This window comes from Carlito syrichta, unplaced genomic scaffold, assembly GCF_000164805.1.
Source record: "Carlito syrichta isolate Samal-C Ts95f unplaced genomic scaffold, Tarsius_syrichta-2.0.1 Scaffold111507, whole genome shotgun sequence".
NCBI classification, from domain to species: domain Eukaryota; kingdom Metazoa; phylum Chordata; class Mammalia; order Primates; family Tarsiidae; genus Carlito; species Carlito syrichta.
This window is the reverse complement of record NW_007055603.1, coordinates 399511-417606: the sequence shown is the minus strand read 5'-3', so window position 1 is coordinate 417606 and position 18096 is coordinate 399511.

Here is an 18096-nt window from a genome sequence, read left to right as displayed (position 1 = left end):
GGGCTATACTAGTTTACACTCCCACCAACAGTGTAGAAGTGTTCCCTTTTCGCCACATCCTCTCCAGCATCTGTTAGTTTTTGAGCACTATAATAAAAGGATTGACAGTAGCGGGGGGGCGGGGCGGAGAGGGGCGGGGAGGTGGAATTGACAGTAGTCGAGATCTGTCTGGGAAGGGGGCACACCTCATCAACAAGGGTACCTACACAATCAATATTTGTATACCAACCCTGAATTGTACCCCACAATTTTTTTGAAAAACTGTTTTGAGCAGTGGGAAAAAAAAGAAAAAAGAAAAATGAGCTTAGCATGGTGATGCTGTAGTTCCAGCTACTTGGAAGGCTGAGGCAAAAGGATCACCTGAGCCCAGCAGGTCAAGGCTGTGGTGATAGTGAGTATGCCACTGCACTCCAGCCTGGGCAACAGAGTGAGACTCCAACTCAAAAGATATAGATAGATAGATAGATAGATAGATAGATAGATAGATAGATAGATAGATAGATAGATAAAATTATATAAAGAAACTGGTACATATATTATGAATATTTCCACAACCTATCTTTGGAGTATTTCAGCAACACACACATTCTGTATGTTTTAATAGACTCTGTAGGAAAAGAAAAGGCAATATTCTCTTTGCTCAAATGCTGTTATGCTGAAGAATTTTAACACCCCCCAGTGAAGGAAGCACAGAAACTGCTAAAGCAAATTCTATGTATACCCATCTTATTTCTGTTCAGCGGCATGTAATTATCAATCATATCATCCTGGCAAAAGATTGGCAACATCATTTGCTTTCTCATCTTCTTTTCTCATCATATGTTTTCTCCCTCTGGGAAAATATCATTTAAAAAATAAACATCCAGACTTTTTATACATTGTTTGATGGACCAATGATAGTTTACAATTTTACTCTTTCTTTTAGTTGTTTTCAGGTCATAGGCATGGGTACATTTCATCTTTTCCAATTCACCTGCATGTGCATGTTAATACCAAGTATATGCAAGATGCCATATATTGAAATTAAATATAAAATTTAATTTATATATGTATCATACATCTTGGAAACAGACCAGAGAATTTGCAAAATCACTTCAAAATGCTGAGCTATGGATACCAGGTGTTGTCACTTAAAATCATCTTTAGAGCCATTTTTGGGGAGCTCTTCTAGAATATTTACTCACGACATGTCTTATATTCACACTTTGTTTAGGCCAAAAAATTATATTCCCAGCAAAATCAACTATCATATTTGCCAAACAAGCCCAAGCAGTAAAGTTTTTAGGCCTCAGTGTACTCAGAAATTCCACTCTTAAGTATACACCCAAGCTAAATGAAAGCATGTCTACACAAAGATTTGTACAAGAGTGCTCACAGCAGTATTGTTCATCATAGCCAAAAAGTGGAAAAAACCCAAATAAATAAAATGATGGCTATAACTAAAATCTATCTAATAAATGGATTCTCCTGTAGCATTTCCCTACTTTTTCGTGAGTGAAAAGCACATTTGAGATTTGCCAGCACTGGGGAAGATAATCAGTTTTAATAGCCATTGTCCCATATATAGACCAACCACCCAACTGTCTACCCAACAATAAACAAACATAAAAGTCCACACTACAGAGTTATTTCTCCTGCCTGATTCTAGTCTTCAGAATTGAAGGGGCTAGCACTAGAATGTCTCCTCTTCTACAGTCTTTCTTCATGGCAGATAGCTCTTGTGGAAAAAAAAGTCTAAAAATTCTGAAGATTTGGTAAAAATCAGAGGTTCCCATTCATAAATAGTCTATTTAACATATTATTTTAAAAATCTAGACAAATTTAGCCTTGAAGGGCTACTATTTCTAATTCTTGTTATTTAGGAAAAAATGTTGGTACCATATTCACAGATGAAAGTAATCACTTTATCTTCATTTCCAACACATTTCATAAATTTTGTACAACTATTGTTCAACTTACACAAGAAGTCCCTATTTATTGTAGAAAAGCTGAAAGTACAAAAATACAAAAGAAGATTGAAATTCCTCCAGCGATATTATAATTTAATGTTTTGATGTGTTTCCTTCTGGATTCTCTTTTTACACATACTTCAAAACTCCAAGTCTTTTATATGCAAAGGAGATGGATTACGGAATCAACCCCTTGCAATGTGACCGAAATTTCCATTAATAGGTTGAGCCTATGCCTTCATCCCTTGAATTTGGGCTAGCCTTGTGACTTGACCAATAAAAGACAGCAGAAGTGACAATATGTAGTTTCCAGTCTATGCCTCAAGAGACTTGGAGCATCTTCCTCTCCTACAACCCTGTATCCACCATGAATATACATCGGAGCTAGCCTGTTAGAGAATGAGAGATCACAGGAAACCAACATGAATTATTACTTTCCAACATGCTAGCTGACCTCATATGCATGAGCAAACCCAGGCGAGATCAGCCACATTCTGCCCACACCAACTGAACTACCACTTTACCAACCTACAGATCCATGTGCAAAAATAATTATCCATTGTTGCATAAAACCAGGTTTATGGTTGTTTGTTACACAGTTTTGTGGTCATAAATAACTGAGGTGCAACATATAATTTGATGCTGTAAACATCTTAGAAGCCTACTCCAGACTGAAAAATGAAGATGAGAGGATATTAGACAGCCAACAATATTATGGAGAAGCTCAGAATCAAGCTTCCCAGAACAATTTTCAAAGTCACATCAGGGAGCTGACCTGGTGATTAAGCTGAATTTTGCCATCTTCAGGTTCCAGATGTATAATTTATGTTGCCTCCAAAACCTAACTTTTCTGCAACCATACTGTCACCAGGTGAATGACACTTTCATCAGAAACTCAACTCTGCTGCCACTGCTGACTCCAAAAGCTAGAAGCCTCTGTCTTCATCCTTGCTAGAAAAATGAATACTTTAATTATGCTCCTACCTGTAGGAATCTAGAAAAAAAAATTCACTTATACAAACTAAATCTACCTGATTTTAAATTGGGCCAAGGACATGAACAGACACTTCACCAAAGAGGATATAAGAATGGCCAATAAATACATAAAAAGATGTTCAACATCATCAGCTGCTAGGAAAGTGTAAAGCAGAACCATGGTGAGAAACCACTACACACTTATTAGAATGGATAAAATAGAAACTCCTGACAATACTAAGTGCTATTAAGAATGCAGAGCAACTGGAACTCTCAGATATTCCTGATGGGAATGCAAAATGGTACAGCCACTAAGAAAAAATGGTTTGATAGTTTCTCATAAAGTTAAACACTGTAGGATCCAGAAACAGCACTCCTGGAATTTACCCTACACAGATGAAAACTCATGTTCACACAGAAAGCTGTAAACAAACGTTTATAGCCATTCTAATTGCTCCAAACTGAAAATAATCCAAATGTATTTTGACAGGTGTATTGATAAACAAAATGTGGTACATCTATATCATGGAATTTATTAGCAATAAAAAAGAACAAACTGTTGATAATGCAACAACTTGATGGATGTCAAAGGCATAATGTTGAGCAAAAGAAGTCAGTCTCAAAAGGTTACATACTGCACAGTTCCATTTATATGACATTCTCAAAAAGACACAACTATAGTGAAAGAGAATAGAGCAGTGGTTGCCAGTGGGGGCAAGGTGATAATATTAATAGAATAATTTGAGAGATCTTTGGAGGATGGTGGAACTGTTTTGTATCCTGATTGTGGCAATCACTACACACATCTATACATGTGTTAAAAATCCATAGAATTGTATTCCAAAAGAAAAAAATCCAAAACTATCCTTGATATTATATGTGCTATTCAATACTCCAAACTTCTTATATAGCAATAATTCTACAGGGGAAATTACTTTATTTCTGAAGAAGGGAAACTATAATCCAATATCATGTAGCTACCATGATTCTCAGCAATTCTCAATTGCCCAACTGCATAGATGCCATCACGATTTACCTGGAAAAGTTTTATTTTAAGTCATTCTCTCAGGACTTTCTCTCAGCAAACTACATTTATTTTACTTTTTTCTGAATTTCCTTTAGAATAAGTACTTGGGTGCCTTTTTGCTGGTTTTTAGAACTGGAAAGATGACTGTGAGACTTGAGTGGAATCTTTGAAGAGTACAAGAAAGAAGTTGGTTTACATGGTCTCACTCATAAGCGAACCTTGATCAATTATAATACTATAAGAAAGCATTTGGCAGTAATGGGAAACTGTCAGGGGAGGGGTGGTGGGATTGGCAGTTGAGGGAAACTGCTAGGGGAGGGAGGGGCATACTTCATCAACAAGAGTACCTGCATAATCAGCGTTTGTATACCTAATCCTGAATTGTACCCCACATCTTTATAATAAAAATAATAATAAAAAGAAATTGGTTTATAATCATTTTCTCGCTTAATGCAAAGTCTGACATTTAAGATATGCTCAACTGATTAACAAATAAATGAGTGAATTAATTGGTCAGAATGACGAATAATACTTCAGTAGCTGATACAGATTAACTTTATCAACTGATGGTAGCAAAAATTAAATTTCTTCATTCACCACCACATGCTTCTAAACTTTAGAAGAAAGAAAAGAAGAAAAGGAATGGAAACAAAGAAAATCTACTGAGGAAGGATGGGTGAGGCGCTGCTAACTGTAGCTAGGGTCTGTATGACATGAAATTTTGCTTTGATGGTAATAGGGACCTCATAAAAGGAAGTTAAATGATAGTATTAGTACTTAAGGAAGGGGAAAGTATGGATGAAAATAAGGAGAACCTATCACCCAGGAAGCTAGTTCGAAGGTCCAGCATGAGAAATGATGGTCAATGTTTGGAGGAACAGAGAGAAAGCATTGCATAGAAAGAGGGACACGTTTTGGGGGCCATTTGACTATAGAATATGAAAGAAGAGGAGCAATCAAAAATGTTTTCAAGGTTTCAAGGCTGTAAAAACAGTTATCACAGAGAAAAAAATAATAAGCTGGAAAGTTTAGAGAAAGAGCTAGTTGTGGTTTATTCATTTATTTTTCCTTTGTTGGTGGAAAGGGTTGATAATTATTTTAAACATTTAGTGCTTGAAGAAATGGCAGAATCTACACATAGATACATTTTGTAAGCAAATGAAAATAGAGAACCAGGATTAAACTGGGGAAAGAAATAACAATTTTCACCTCTAAAGGTTAGAAATGGTAGTCGAAAGAAACTAAGACATGATATAAGCCAAATGAACAAAATTATTGAGAAAACCCCTGTATTCCATTTGACTAAAATTATTTTTGGCAAACATGACTATCTGATTTAATCTACAAATTCCTACCATGAAAGTACATTATGAACATCTGTTTTTGTACCACTCAGTTGTAAAAGAAACCTGATGTTAGATTTACCTTCTAAAAGATATTTAATTAGTGAATATCATACAAATAATGACATAAACTTTTGTCAACGAAGAAACATATTTAAGATAATATCAAGCTTATAGGTCAGTATATCCAAGGAATGTAGTATAAGCCAGATCAGTATATCCAAGGAATGTAGTATAAGCCAGACATAGTTTACTTTTCCTTACAAAGTACCTTCCAAATCCATACTTTGTCCTCTAGAGATATTCACATAGTTGCTGAGGATTCTGGCCAATGGTATTTTTTCAATGGTATTTATTATAAAACAATCCTGGCAAGTGAAAAAAAACAGCACACACTGCTAATATTTTGGTAGAATTATGTGTTTATTCTAGCACTGTTAACAAGAGAGAAGTAAGCAACAAAGGAGCACAGAGGAATGCTGATGATGTAAATGAATATTTACTCAAAGCCCAGCTCTTCCTCCCCTTCTGACAGGGGAATAACAAGGGGCACTGGATTTCTCCTAGTCTCACACATTAACAAAAGCAGCACCTAAAGACATGCTATTGATGGCCCACGGTGGTAATAAGGACCAAGCAATAGCCTACCAGAAAACTTCTCAAGTAATGAAGAAGACAGGCAAATCCAAATTGCATAGGAAAAGAATATTGCTGAAGGGCAAATTAAATCAGTTGGTTGCTAATGAGGTCACTGTTATAAGGTAGCTTTCTCCAGTCCCTTAGACACAATCTATGCCTTCAGTCTTGCATCTTCCCAACAAGCATCTGACAGTACTACCAGGGGGACAGGACAAAAGGATGTGGACTGATTGGGTGAAAAACATCACCAATAACAGAAACACTGTATTTTACTAATGTAGATAAACAGTGACACTTGCTGTTCAAATTATGTTTTGTGTATTCATCCCATTATCCCATTTTAATCATGGAAAACACCAGACAAACCAAAATTGAGGGGCATTCTACAAAATACCTGGCCAGTACTTTCAAAAGTGGCAAGACCATGAAAGACAAATCAAGAGAGACTGGAGGAGACTAAGAAGTCATGCCAGTCCAATGCAGGGTGGGATCCTGCATTGGATCCTGTAGCAAAGAAAGGACCTTAGTGGAAAAACTGATAAAACCCAAGTAAGCTTTGTATTTCAAAGTTACAGTTAGACAGAAAAAATAATTTCTAGTGTTCTATTACACACTGAACTCTAGCAAATAACAATGTAATGTGTATTTCAAGAAAGCTAGAAGAGAAGGTTTTGAATCTTATCACCATATATAAATGATAAATATTTAAAGTGATGATATAGTAATGGTGTTGATTGGATCATTATACAATGTATACACGCATTGAAACCTCACGCTGTGTCCAATAATGTGTAGAATTATTATGTGTCAATTACAAATTATTTTTAAAGGCATTCCGATTAAAAGTACTCCTAAAATTACCTCGGTAATAAACCTGTTACTAAAGTTTATTTCGTAGTTTCAATGAAGGTACCGCTGTTATATAAGATGTTGACATCAGGGGGAGCAGAGTAAAGAGTATGCAAGAACCATTGATTATCTTTGCTAGTATTCTATAAATCTAAAATTATTTCCAAATTAAAAGTTTAAAAAGGTATTGTGTATCTATCGTGTGTCCTGTTCTTTGGATCTGAATGACTGGTTGGGTACCAGATTAACTCATATGCAAAACAATTCCAGAATTCATGACTCACTATCTAATCATATCAGACAACTTTTCATTTCTGGACTATGTTCTGCTTGCTGATGCTTACATGCTTTTGCTCACTCTGTTTCTTCCACTTGTCTTCCTCCCTATCCTTGTTCCTCAGACAAATTCATACTTCTTGTTTCAAGACTGACCTCAAATGTCATCTCCCGTAGCCTCCCCGGGAAGAATTAGACATTCCTTCTTATCAATTCTTAGAGCTCCTTCTACAACCTGTTTTAACTCATGTGATAAGGTGCTGAATCTAGCTTATGAGGTGATGGTTACAAGTAAGAGATCTAAAACCAGGCTATCTGGATTCAAATCCTGGCCCCATTTCTTACTAATTGCATAACCTTGAGCAAATTCTTAAGTCTCTGTGTCTGGAAAATGGAGCTAATGATAGCAACTCATAGAGTTGTTATGAGGACCAAATTAATTCATGCAAATAAAGTAATTCTAAGAACGTCTGGCTCGGGTAAGTGCTTAATAATTGTTAGCTAATATTATGGCTATCACATGTCTCACTAGACTTTGAGGACCTTTGGAAAAAGGACCATATGTATCTTATTTTCTGGATGGAATTCTAAGAGCTGATTTCAAATTCCACCTTTGTCATTACTGACTTTGTACTTCCTTGGATTATGGTGAGGATTTAATGGCCTTTTAAAGCATTTAGTACAGCAACTAGCTCAAAGCAAGCATTCAATAAATATTAGTTATTATAATCATTATCTAGCTAAACACAAAGTTTGACACTTAAGATATATTCAACCGTTTAATAAACAAATGAGCTAATTAATTGGTCAGAAAGACAAATTATCCTTCAGTAGCTGATACAAATTATCTTTGTCAAGTGATGATAGCAAAAATTAAATTTCTTCATTTGCCACCCCATGTTTCTAAGCTTTAGAATGCCAGTTCTAATTGAAGATAGTGTTTGTGTTGCTCTATAGTTTGTTGACTTCTAATTATTTGCAAGTATCTCCATGGAGTAGACTGAAAAGTTCTAAGAACAAGAAGCTTTCCACAAATGATACTCATAGCAAAAGGGGGTTATCTGGGCTGTAGTTATTGCCAATTGAAGAATATGTGCAAACTGCCCAAGGGCAGGAGATGAAGTAATGTGAGAGCTCTCATTTAATGAGCAAATAATACAGGGCCGGGATGTATAGTCTTAATTACTTCTTTGCCCAGCTCTGCAAAAAATAAATAAGGCTTATTGTGCCATTGTTTCTTGGGCATATACATTTGGCAGACACTAAAGAGCATTCTTTTTAAACAATTAGAAATATACTAGTCTGGGCAATTTGGCGAGACCTCATCTCTACAGTAAATCAAAAAATTAACCAGCCATGGTGGCACATGCCTGCGGTTCCAGCTACTTGGAAAGCTAAGGTAGAAAGATCACCTGAGCCCAATAGGCCGAGGCTGTGGTGGCCATGAATGTGCCATTGCACTCCAGCCTAGGCGACAGAGTGAGACTCCTATTCAAAAAACAAATAAATGAATAAATAAGTAAAATACACATATCTTAAAACTTAAATGTAGATTTTAAAAACTACACTATATCATCATTCTTCAAACAGTATGTATTTTTCCTACAGTTTTAAAACCCTAAAATTACATCTTACAAATGTTATTTACATTTGTCATAGTGTTGTCTTTTTTCCCCTGGAAGCACTGTAAAATTGATGTGCATCTCCCTATGACAGCATTTGAGAATGAATTAAATAAAGTAATAAACAATAGACACCTCTGCAAGACCCCTCATAGCCCATGGGTCATAAGTGCACTCACCGATTGATTTCACTACCTCCTATAAAGTGAATGCTGTTATATTTTCCTTAAAGTTGAGGAAACTGAATTTCATACTTAATAAGTAATGACACTGGGGTTCAACCCCAGGCTTGTGTATGATCATATTGTCCTTTAGTTATATTTAGTGTAGCTAAGATTGTGAGTGACCGACTCCAAATGCTGCTCCCCATGAATCTATGCTAAAATTGTTGAATTCCGCTACAACTGTGCTAGGCAGTTCTGTGCAACCTCAGATGGACATTGTGCTGCTACTGATCCATATCTAGTACACACCAGTCATGTGTAAGAAGGTCCAGAAGCAATTTCAACCAATGGAAGATGGAAACCAATGGAGACATTTTCCAGCTTCCCATCCTTTAGTTTGTGGCAGATCTGGCAGATTAAAGAAAGCCACAAATTCTTTGTCATTTCTTCTGTCAAAGGGTGGAATCTATTTCCCTTGTTTTTGAATCTGGGCTGGCCCTGTGGCTCACCTTGATCAAATATTACAAGACCCACCATGCAGTGTGGAAGCACAACCTAGCCACAGAGAAAGCAGGGCCACATGGAGGAGCACTGCGGCACCAGACATGTAATTGAAGACATCTTGAACTTTATGGGCATCCCAGATACCAGCTGAAAGCTAGTGGGTGAGTGAGCCCAACTGATACTATGTAAAGCTGAAGAACTACCCAGATGAGCTCTGATCTAATTCATGATCCATAGTCATGCCGCTAGGGTTGGGGATGGTTCATTATACAGCAGTAGATAGCTGAAACAGGAGGAAATTACCCCAAGAGGTATTCTATACACTTCCAAGCAGTTCCAATGGAACCTCAGTTGTCCCTTTGTTCACAACTGCTACTTCCACAACACAACCTCATGATGGCATTTCCCCCTTCCCTGTTTCATTCCCCTTTTTCTTCAGTCCTCCTTCCTGGGATGACCTCCCAAATAAACTGCAATCACTTGGGCCCTGCCTTTGGGGAAACTCATATTAAGACACAGAGGTTTTTTTCCCACAAAGTTTAAAAGCTTACTTTTGCATTAAAAATTTTATCCACAAAGCCGGGCTCGCTGGCTCAGCCTGTAATCCCGCACTTTGGGAGGCTGAGGTGAGTGGATTGCCTGAGCCCACGGGTTTGAGACCTCATCTTGGCGAGACCTCATCTCCACAATAAATCAAAAAATTAGCCAGTCGTGGTAGCACGCGCCTGTAGTTCCAGCTACTTGGAAGGCGGAGGCAGAAGGATCACCGGAACCCCACAGGTCGAGCCTGCGGTGGCCAGGAGCGGCCACTGCACTTCAGTCTGGGCAACAGAGTGAGATTCCAACTCAAAAAAAAAAAATTGTATCCACAATGATCCAATTATAAATGTCAATAACCAATCTTTCATTTTTATGGCTTTTTTGTGTATAGAAACAGGGAGCTCTCACCTGTGGTCTATTGATACATAATAATTGTACACATTTATAAGGTACTTGTGATATTTTGATACATGCATACACTGTTCAATGATCAAATCAGGGTAGTCAGGATGTCCATTACCTCAAACATTTATGATTTATTTGTGTTAAGAACATTTTAGATCTTCTAGCCATTTTGAAATATACAATATATTGTTGTTGTCTATAATCACCCTACTAGAACTTCTTCCTTTTATCTAACTATATGTTTGTACCCACTATCCAAGCTATCTTCATCTCCCCCCAACCCAACCAATTCCAGCCTCTGGTATCTATCATTCTACTCTCTGTTTCCATGAGATCAACCTGCTTAGCTCCCACATATGAGTGAAAGCATACAATATTTGTATTTCCAACATCCTTTCATTTTTTATTTCTAAAGCAAGTTATTATTATGAAGTGATAGATTGTGATCTAAAACTCAGCAAGAAGTTTTTTTTAAAGAAAAATATTAACATTTCTGTATTGTAAAAATATTGCATAGAGATATTCAATTAATTAATTGAAAGGAATCTTTGTAGGTAAACTAAGTTTATTTTCTTCTTGACCATTCAAATTTCTGAATTAATGGACGTTAAAAAAAAAACTTTGGTTTTTAGAATGATTTTAGATTCACTCAATGAATGTTTACATTAGTTAAAGCTATCATATCTTTGTATAATTAAAAATGATAGCCTGATGAGGGGAGTAAGATACACAGCAGAATTTTAAACATTTTCTGTAAAAAAGCAATTTCTAGATGATAAAAGGCAAACTAGACAATCACAACCCATTGACTCTCTCGCACCCAACTGCCCCTGAAGGAGAACCAAAACTCAGAATATTTCCAAGAAAATTAACTATTTCAAATTTTTTAAACTTGCAACTCTGAATGAACAATTTCACCTAAAAGAACCCTGAATGGCCTGGCAAGATGGCTCACACCTGCAATCTCAGCACTTTGGAAAGCTTAGGTGGGAAGATTACTTGAGCCCAGGTGTTCAAGACCAGCCTAGGCAACAGAGGCCTCATTTCTAAAAAAATCAAATAATTAGCAGGGTGTGGTAGTGTATGTCTGTGGTCCAGCTACTTGGGAGGGTGAGGCTGACAATTGCCTGAGCCCAGGAGTCAAGGCTGTGGTGAGCTAACATTGCTCCACTGCACTCCAGCTTGGGAGACAGAGCAAGATCCCCATCTCAAGCACAACAACAACAACAACAAAAATCTGATAAAGAACCTAGATATTTGATCACTTTCATAGTACTTTATCTTTCATGGTGTGATTTCACCTATATTAGAAAAAGTACTATGTCTTTAATTTAAACATGAATTAAAAGATTAAAATATTGCCATGGCAGCAGAACAACAATATATTTGCTGAGCTCGTGAGTCAGAGCTTCTGGAGCTGGTCTGGAACTCGTATCACGCTCACTTCCTGACCTTCAAGCTTGTGAACCATGACGATATCACCTTTCATGTTTATTTTCTCAGCATTTTGACAAACACATTCTGACAATACCATTTATTAACATTAGAACCCAGATTCAACATGTCTCTGGGCACTTGCCAAGAGACCCAGAGTAACACTCTGTGATATAATATGAAAACTGCGCCTGTATTATAAATCACGAAAGGAAGAAATTCGATTCACTGGGTCAGCAGCAAGAATCTGGAGACAGTGAACTCTAATCCTAGGTTCTATAAGTAGTTTGCAAGATATCTTTGGAGCAATTGTTTAACCTTAGTTTAAAATATTCTTCAGTCCTGGTTTGATAAATTCACAGTTTTTATCTGTCAGAGAGGAAATATGACCAAACGTGTATTGATACTCAGAAAGCAAGTGACACCAACCTTAAACTGCTACAATGATAATGCAGTATTGGTGATTATCTGTATAACTGAAGAGGGAGAATTTGTTTGTAGCATGATAAAAGTTTCGGGGAGACTGGTTTTTAACACAGCTTCAGAAAGAATTTCTATATCCATTACAATCTACGGGCAGAACTGTGAAGGTCTCTGTTTGAGGGGAATAGCTGGGCATAGTCTTGGGATGGCATAGCTAGGATTTCATGACATGGATGTCTGGAATAGGTAGAAGATATTTAATGGATTTCTCTACCCTTAATATTTTATTTTGTTCACAGAATCTTAAGTCAGGCTAGAAATGCTAATGGAAGTTACAATTAGATTTATGTAAATATAGATGGTTTTGTGTTAATTAGGTGATGCTGCCTCGTTCCCTTGAAAAGCTGTTGATGAGATAAACCATAAAAAGTAGTCAGCTTGGTCTCACATGATAATGGCAGTATAAGTAAATGAGAACACGCCAGGCAAGAAGTGAGACACACACTACCGTTTACCAGCTAGAGAACCAGGGCTGGATTGGGAGCTATCCAGTTTCCACAATTCTAAATAGTCTACGCACAAAAAGTGTATGACGCAATGAAGTTACTGTGTGTTGGAATGAAGGCTGCCCATTGGTCTGTTAGCGTGTCTTGGGTGACACCAAATCCATGATACAAGTCTGGCAAATTCCTGTGTTCCAAGTGACTAGGGCAAAACGCCTGGGATGACAGCCTGCTGTTGCTCTAATGCTTCTAATGAAATCTATACCTTACTTAGCAGCTTGCAAAACAAAGTTTCATTGCCTTCTGCTCTTGTCCAACATGACTGGGTTTACTCATTCACTTGTTGACCACCTAAGTCCTCTCCGACTGTCACAGTAGAAAGATCAAAGTTCCCTGCACATGCAGTAGGTGCACAATAAATGATTTTGATGAAATCAATTTTTTAGTTCAAGTCCTACCTTTGTTGCTTCCTAACTGTGTCACCTGAGCACATCTTCGATTTTATTTAACCTTTCCTTTCTACATGTCCTTTAGCACCTCCTGTGTACTGGGCACTTTCCAAGTAATTTTGTCATAAAATCCTCACAAAAATTCTTTAAGGTAGGCAATCTCATCATTCCCATTTGGTAGCTGAAGAAACTGAGACTCAAAGAGGCTTAAAATTTTGTTCAACATCACAGGGCAGAGCTGGGATTTGAACCTAGGCAGTCTGGTTCATTGTCCAGATTAACTCATTTATTTCATTCCCTTTCTAATTAAGTCTGGCTGCCTCTTAATCAGAGTCTCAATGTTCTCACCCATAAAATAAATATTGATACTATCACACCACAGAGTTGTTCTAGTAATGCAAAACTGCTGTGCAGTCCACAAACACTGAAGGTTATTTCAATTATCATCACCATCACCCATCACCTACGATTCAACTGAAATAAATGAGCAAGGTATTGATCAGAAGTTTCGATTTGAGCAGAATTATGCTTTGCTCAGAAAATCTGATGGCCCAGTCCAGGATTCACCTGGCTCAAATTATTAGCTATAGCAGAGGCCTTGTTATAATAAACTCTGAGACAGCATTGCTTTTGTCACCTAAGCCTTCTTTTCCCTCTCCTCCATCCACATCTGAACCTCAGAGTACTAACTTGCCCAATTGCTTCTCAATCCCTGAGAGATGAAGTTATCAGTAATACTAGCCAAGAAGTGATCCAATATTTATTCACACTTCACTTCCTACAGGTGGTATTAATTCTCCTGTTTCCATGAGCTTTCCAGGTCTATAGAAATAAAAACATGTCATTTTCTTAGTCCATGAAGCCACACAGCTCAATTCATTTCCAATTTCCCCAAAGACATGGATAACATCTTAAGCTCAGCATTCTCCTCTGGGGTCCATCAGCCTATATCTCTTGAGAAGTAGTTTCTTAAATTGCTGTCAGTGCTAACGGCTCCTGAAAATCTTTGGCTATTTAATAGCTCTAGTGAGATATGGTTAGCCAATTTTTCAAGATTGCAAGTAGTGTTTAAAACCTCTGCCTCTTTTGAAAAATAATCTTTGGAATAGCTTCTCTGTGTTTGCTTCCAAAGTACAATAATCAGGACATAGAATTTCCATGGTAACCAATCTCAGAAAATCCCAGGACTGACTGCCAACTCCTCCACTGAATCTACCAAAACCATTACTATCTCCCTTGCTACATCTTCAAGGATGGCACGTAAAATACATCGGGCCTGGACCAACTACATAACTGCTCTTCTACATTTATGTTTATATTTTATTGAAAACATAATGTGGCAACAATATTTGGCATGTTTTCTAAAAGTATAAATAACATCGTTCTCTTTTATTAGTTAAGATAAAATTCAAAGACCATACAATTCACCTTTTTAAAGTGTACAATTCAGTGATTTTTGGTATATTCACAAGGTTGAACAACCATCATCTGCATCTAGTTCCAGAACATTTTCATTACCCTAAAAAGAAACCTTGTCTCCATTAGTAGTCACTTCCCATCCCTCCTACCAGTCGTTGACAACAACTAATCTTTCTGTCCCTATGGATCTGCCTATTCTGAATATTTCATATAAATAGTATCATACAATACATGGTTCATTGTTCCATTGTGACTAACTTCTTTCACTTAGCATAATGTTTTCAAAATCCATCCATGTTGTAGAATGCATCAGCACTTGATTCTTTTTATTGTTGAATAATCTTGCATTATATGGATATGTCACATTTTATTTAACCATTAATCCATTGATGAACACTTGGTTGTTTCTACCATTTTGGCTCGTATGAATAATGCTGGGATAACATTCACGTACAAGTTTTTGTGTGAATATATGTTTTTACTTCTCTTAAGTATATACCCAGAAGTAGAATTGCTGGGTCATAGAGTAACTGTTTAACTTTTTTAAAATTGCCAAACTCTTTTACAAAGTTGCTGTATCATTTTATATTCCCACCAGCAGTAAATGAGAGTTCCAGTCTTTCTACATCTTTGTCAACACTTGTTATTATCTGTCTTTTTTATTGTAGCCATCCTAGTGGCTATAAAGTGGTATCTTACTGTGGTTTTGATTTGCATTTCCCTAGTAGCTAATGAAAACATCCTTTGCCAGTTAACACAGTAATTTTATTTTTTCACACATTGCATTCCAAGATTTTTGGCATATTGTAACATGGTTGCAATCATAGGCGCACTCTTTTTATCTAAGCAACGGCTCAGAGAGGATGCAGTAAACTTTAGAACAAGATGTCATGCCCCAAAGGCATGTCTCTGGAATCTGGGAGAACTGCTGTCTGCACCGCAGACTCCTTTAGTCACTGACTAGATTCCGATAAGAAACTTTCCCTTATGTGGGCACCAGAATGGAAGAACTGGAATCTCACTATGAAAACTCAGCTCCCATTTCTTCAACTCCTAAACATGTCATGACATGTACTAGAGTCTAGCGTATTTATTTGGAGGTGGCATCTGGTTGAGCTATAAGCACAGATAGAGACTTCTCAGGTAGATATGGGACCAGGTCATCCAATGCAAAGTGAGAAGAATATTTCCTTAAAATCTTTGCAATGAATTTTTACATTAAGTGACAAAATTCATCTCATGAAGTTCAAAGTCCAACCAGACTTATTCTTCACCATCTTCCCACTCCCACAATTCATTCCAGTTGAATTTCTCTAAGTTCTTGAAGTAAACTACATTCTCTCTTTAATAGAAGCCATTCTCACAGGAGGGCTGTCCCCTTTCTTTTTGTTTGACAAGTCTCCACATCCACTGGTATCCGTTGAGACATCCCAGGCATCCTTAGTCCTTGTATCTGTTCCTTATCGCCAGTGTAACCAATTATCACACATTTAGTGGCATAAAATAACACACATATATTCTCTTACAGTTCTGGAGGTCAGAAGTCTCACTGGACTAGGATCAAAATGCCAATGAAGCTGTATTTCTTCTGTAAGCTCTAAAGGAGAATCCGTGTTTGTTTGTTTGATTGTTTTTGTCTTTTCCAGATTATGAAGGCTGCTGCATTCCTTGATTTGTGTCTCCTTCCTCCAACTTCAAAGTCAGCAGTATAGCATCCTCAAAATCTCTCTCTGCCTCTTCCCTCCTTTTCATCTCTCTCCCTCCCTCCCTCTCTCTGACCCTCCAACCTCCTTCTATTTATAAGGACCCTTGTGGTGACATTGGTCTCATTCAGTTATTGCTTTCACAGACTATAAGCACCTGATGGGGCCAGCCATACCAGTTGTTTTCACAAGCATTCCCAGTGTCCAGTGCATAACTAGCATGTGGTAAATATTTGGTGAATACATGGCTGAGTGGCCAGCTTGGCTTTGCTGGACCAAAGTTCCTAGAAGAAAGAAGGCTAAGATGATATTCTAAAAAGGTGTGGAAATGACTGGCTAAGTAGTTTGGATTTCATTCTGTAAGTTCTGAGACCGAATCAAGGTTTTATTTATCGGGGTTAACTCCTTAACATGATTACAACTGTGCTTTTCAAGGATAAGGCCAAGATGGGAAGAGGGAGCAACTCAAGGCAGAGTGACCAAGCAGGAGGCCACAGCAGATGAGGACCCAAAGTAGGCAGTGGCAATGAGAATGAGCAGCTGGAGAGAGATGTAAGAACTGAGATACATTTTTCTCAAATCCTTTTTGGAGTGGAGCAAATGGGAAATAAACACTATAGGATTTGATAACTTGTTAAAGAAGAAGGGAGAAAAAAAGAGACGGTAGAACTGAAGACATTCTGGTCTGACAAACCTAAGAAACCAAAGTAAATAAATAGATAAACAACATGAAATGAAACATCTTCCCAAACAAGGAAAAGGGGAGTTGATGTTTTCTGTTTCAGGCATGTAGAATATGAAGAGTCCAGTGGGCATTCATGAGCAGATGTCTAACAGGAAATCAGAAAATATATGTTGGGAACTCAAGCACAAGATCCCAGCTAGACACCGAGTGAGATGTCTCCCGCAGAGAGATGATGGTTGAGGTCACAAAAGTGGATGAGCTCACCAAGGGAAAATGACTTGGGGGAAAAAAACAAACAAACAAACACAGAACTGTGGAGATAACCAAAGACAAGCCTGGAGACAGAGGAGTGTAGAGAGATGTTAGAGGTGATAAGAAAATTGAGATTCTCTGTGTGTGGTGGGAAAAGCGGGGGTTGGGGGGAGCAGGGCTCTCAGTTTTATCCAGAAGTCTAGCCAAAGAAGTCTAAGAAAATTCTTGGAATTTAGGGACCTTTGAGAGAATAGTTTCAGTGGGGATAGAAAAAAGATTGCTAAGATTTCAGGAACTCACTGGAGAATGGAAGCAATTGTGACACTTACTTTTTCCAGAAGTTTGGCAATTTGTATTAAGCATCATGAAAGATTTCAGGATGGTTCTGCCTGCAGGTCTTTGTCTGAATTTGAATCACTTAAGCTTTTCAGTCCTTCTCTTTAACTGTAAAATAAGGAGTCTGGAGCTAGGTGCCACCCGATGTCCTTTCTGAGTATAAAGCTTGCTCTTTCCAACTCTTAAATCCCAAAATGCTGGTGAAAACTCAACTCCAAGGCATCCAAGAAGTTGTCTCCACATTATTCTCCACTTAAGTTAAATATTACCTTCAAAAGGGATTCTAGCAGAGATAGAGGGAGGTAGGGAGGAAGGGAGGGAGGGAGGAAGGGAGGGAGGGAGGAAGGAGAAGTTGAATGTTTCCTAACTTAAAAATCTTAAGGCATTTTAGACAAAATTCCTTGTAAAATACCATTTGTCAATTTCCCATTTTTAGCTGTCTTACTCCAATTACTTCCTCTTTGGTGATATGGGTGAGTCTCTATTATTAATCACAATATTCTTCTCTGCTACATTTTAAATTTTAATTCCAGTTTACATCATTATATATTTACCTTTCAATTATTCCCTACAGACATATTTAGAAACTCCATATTTCT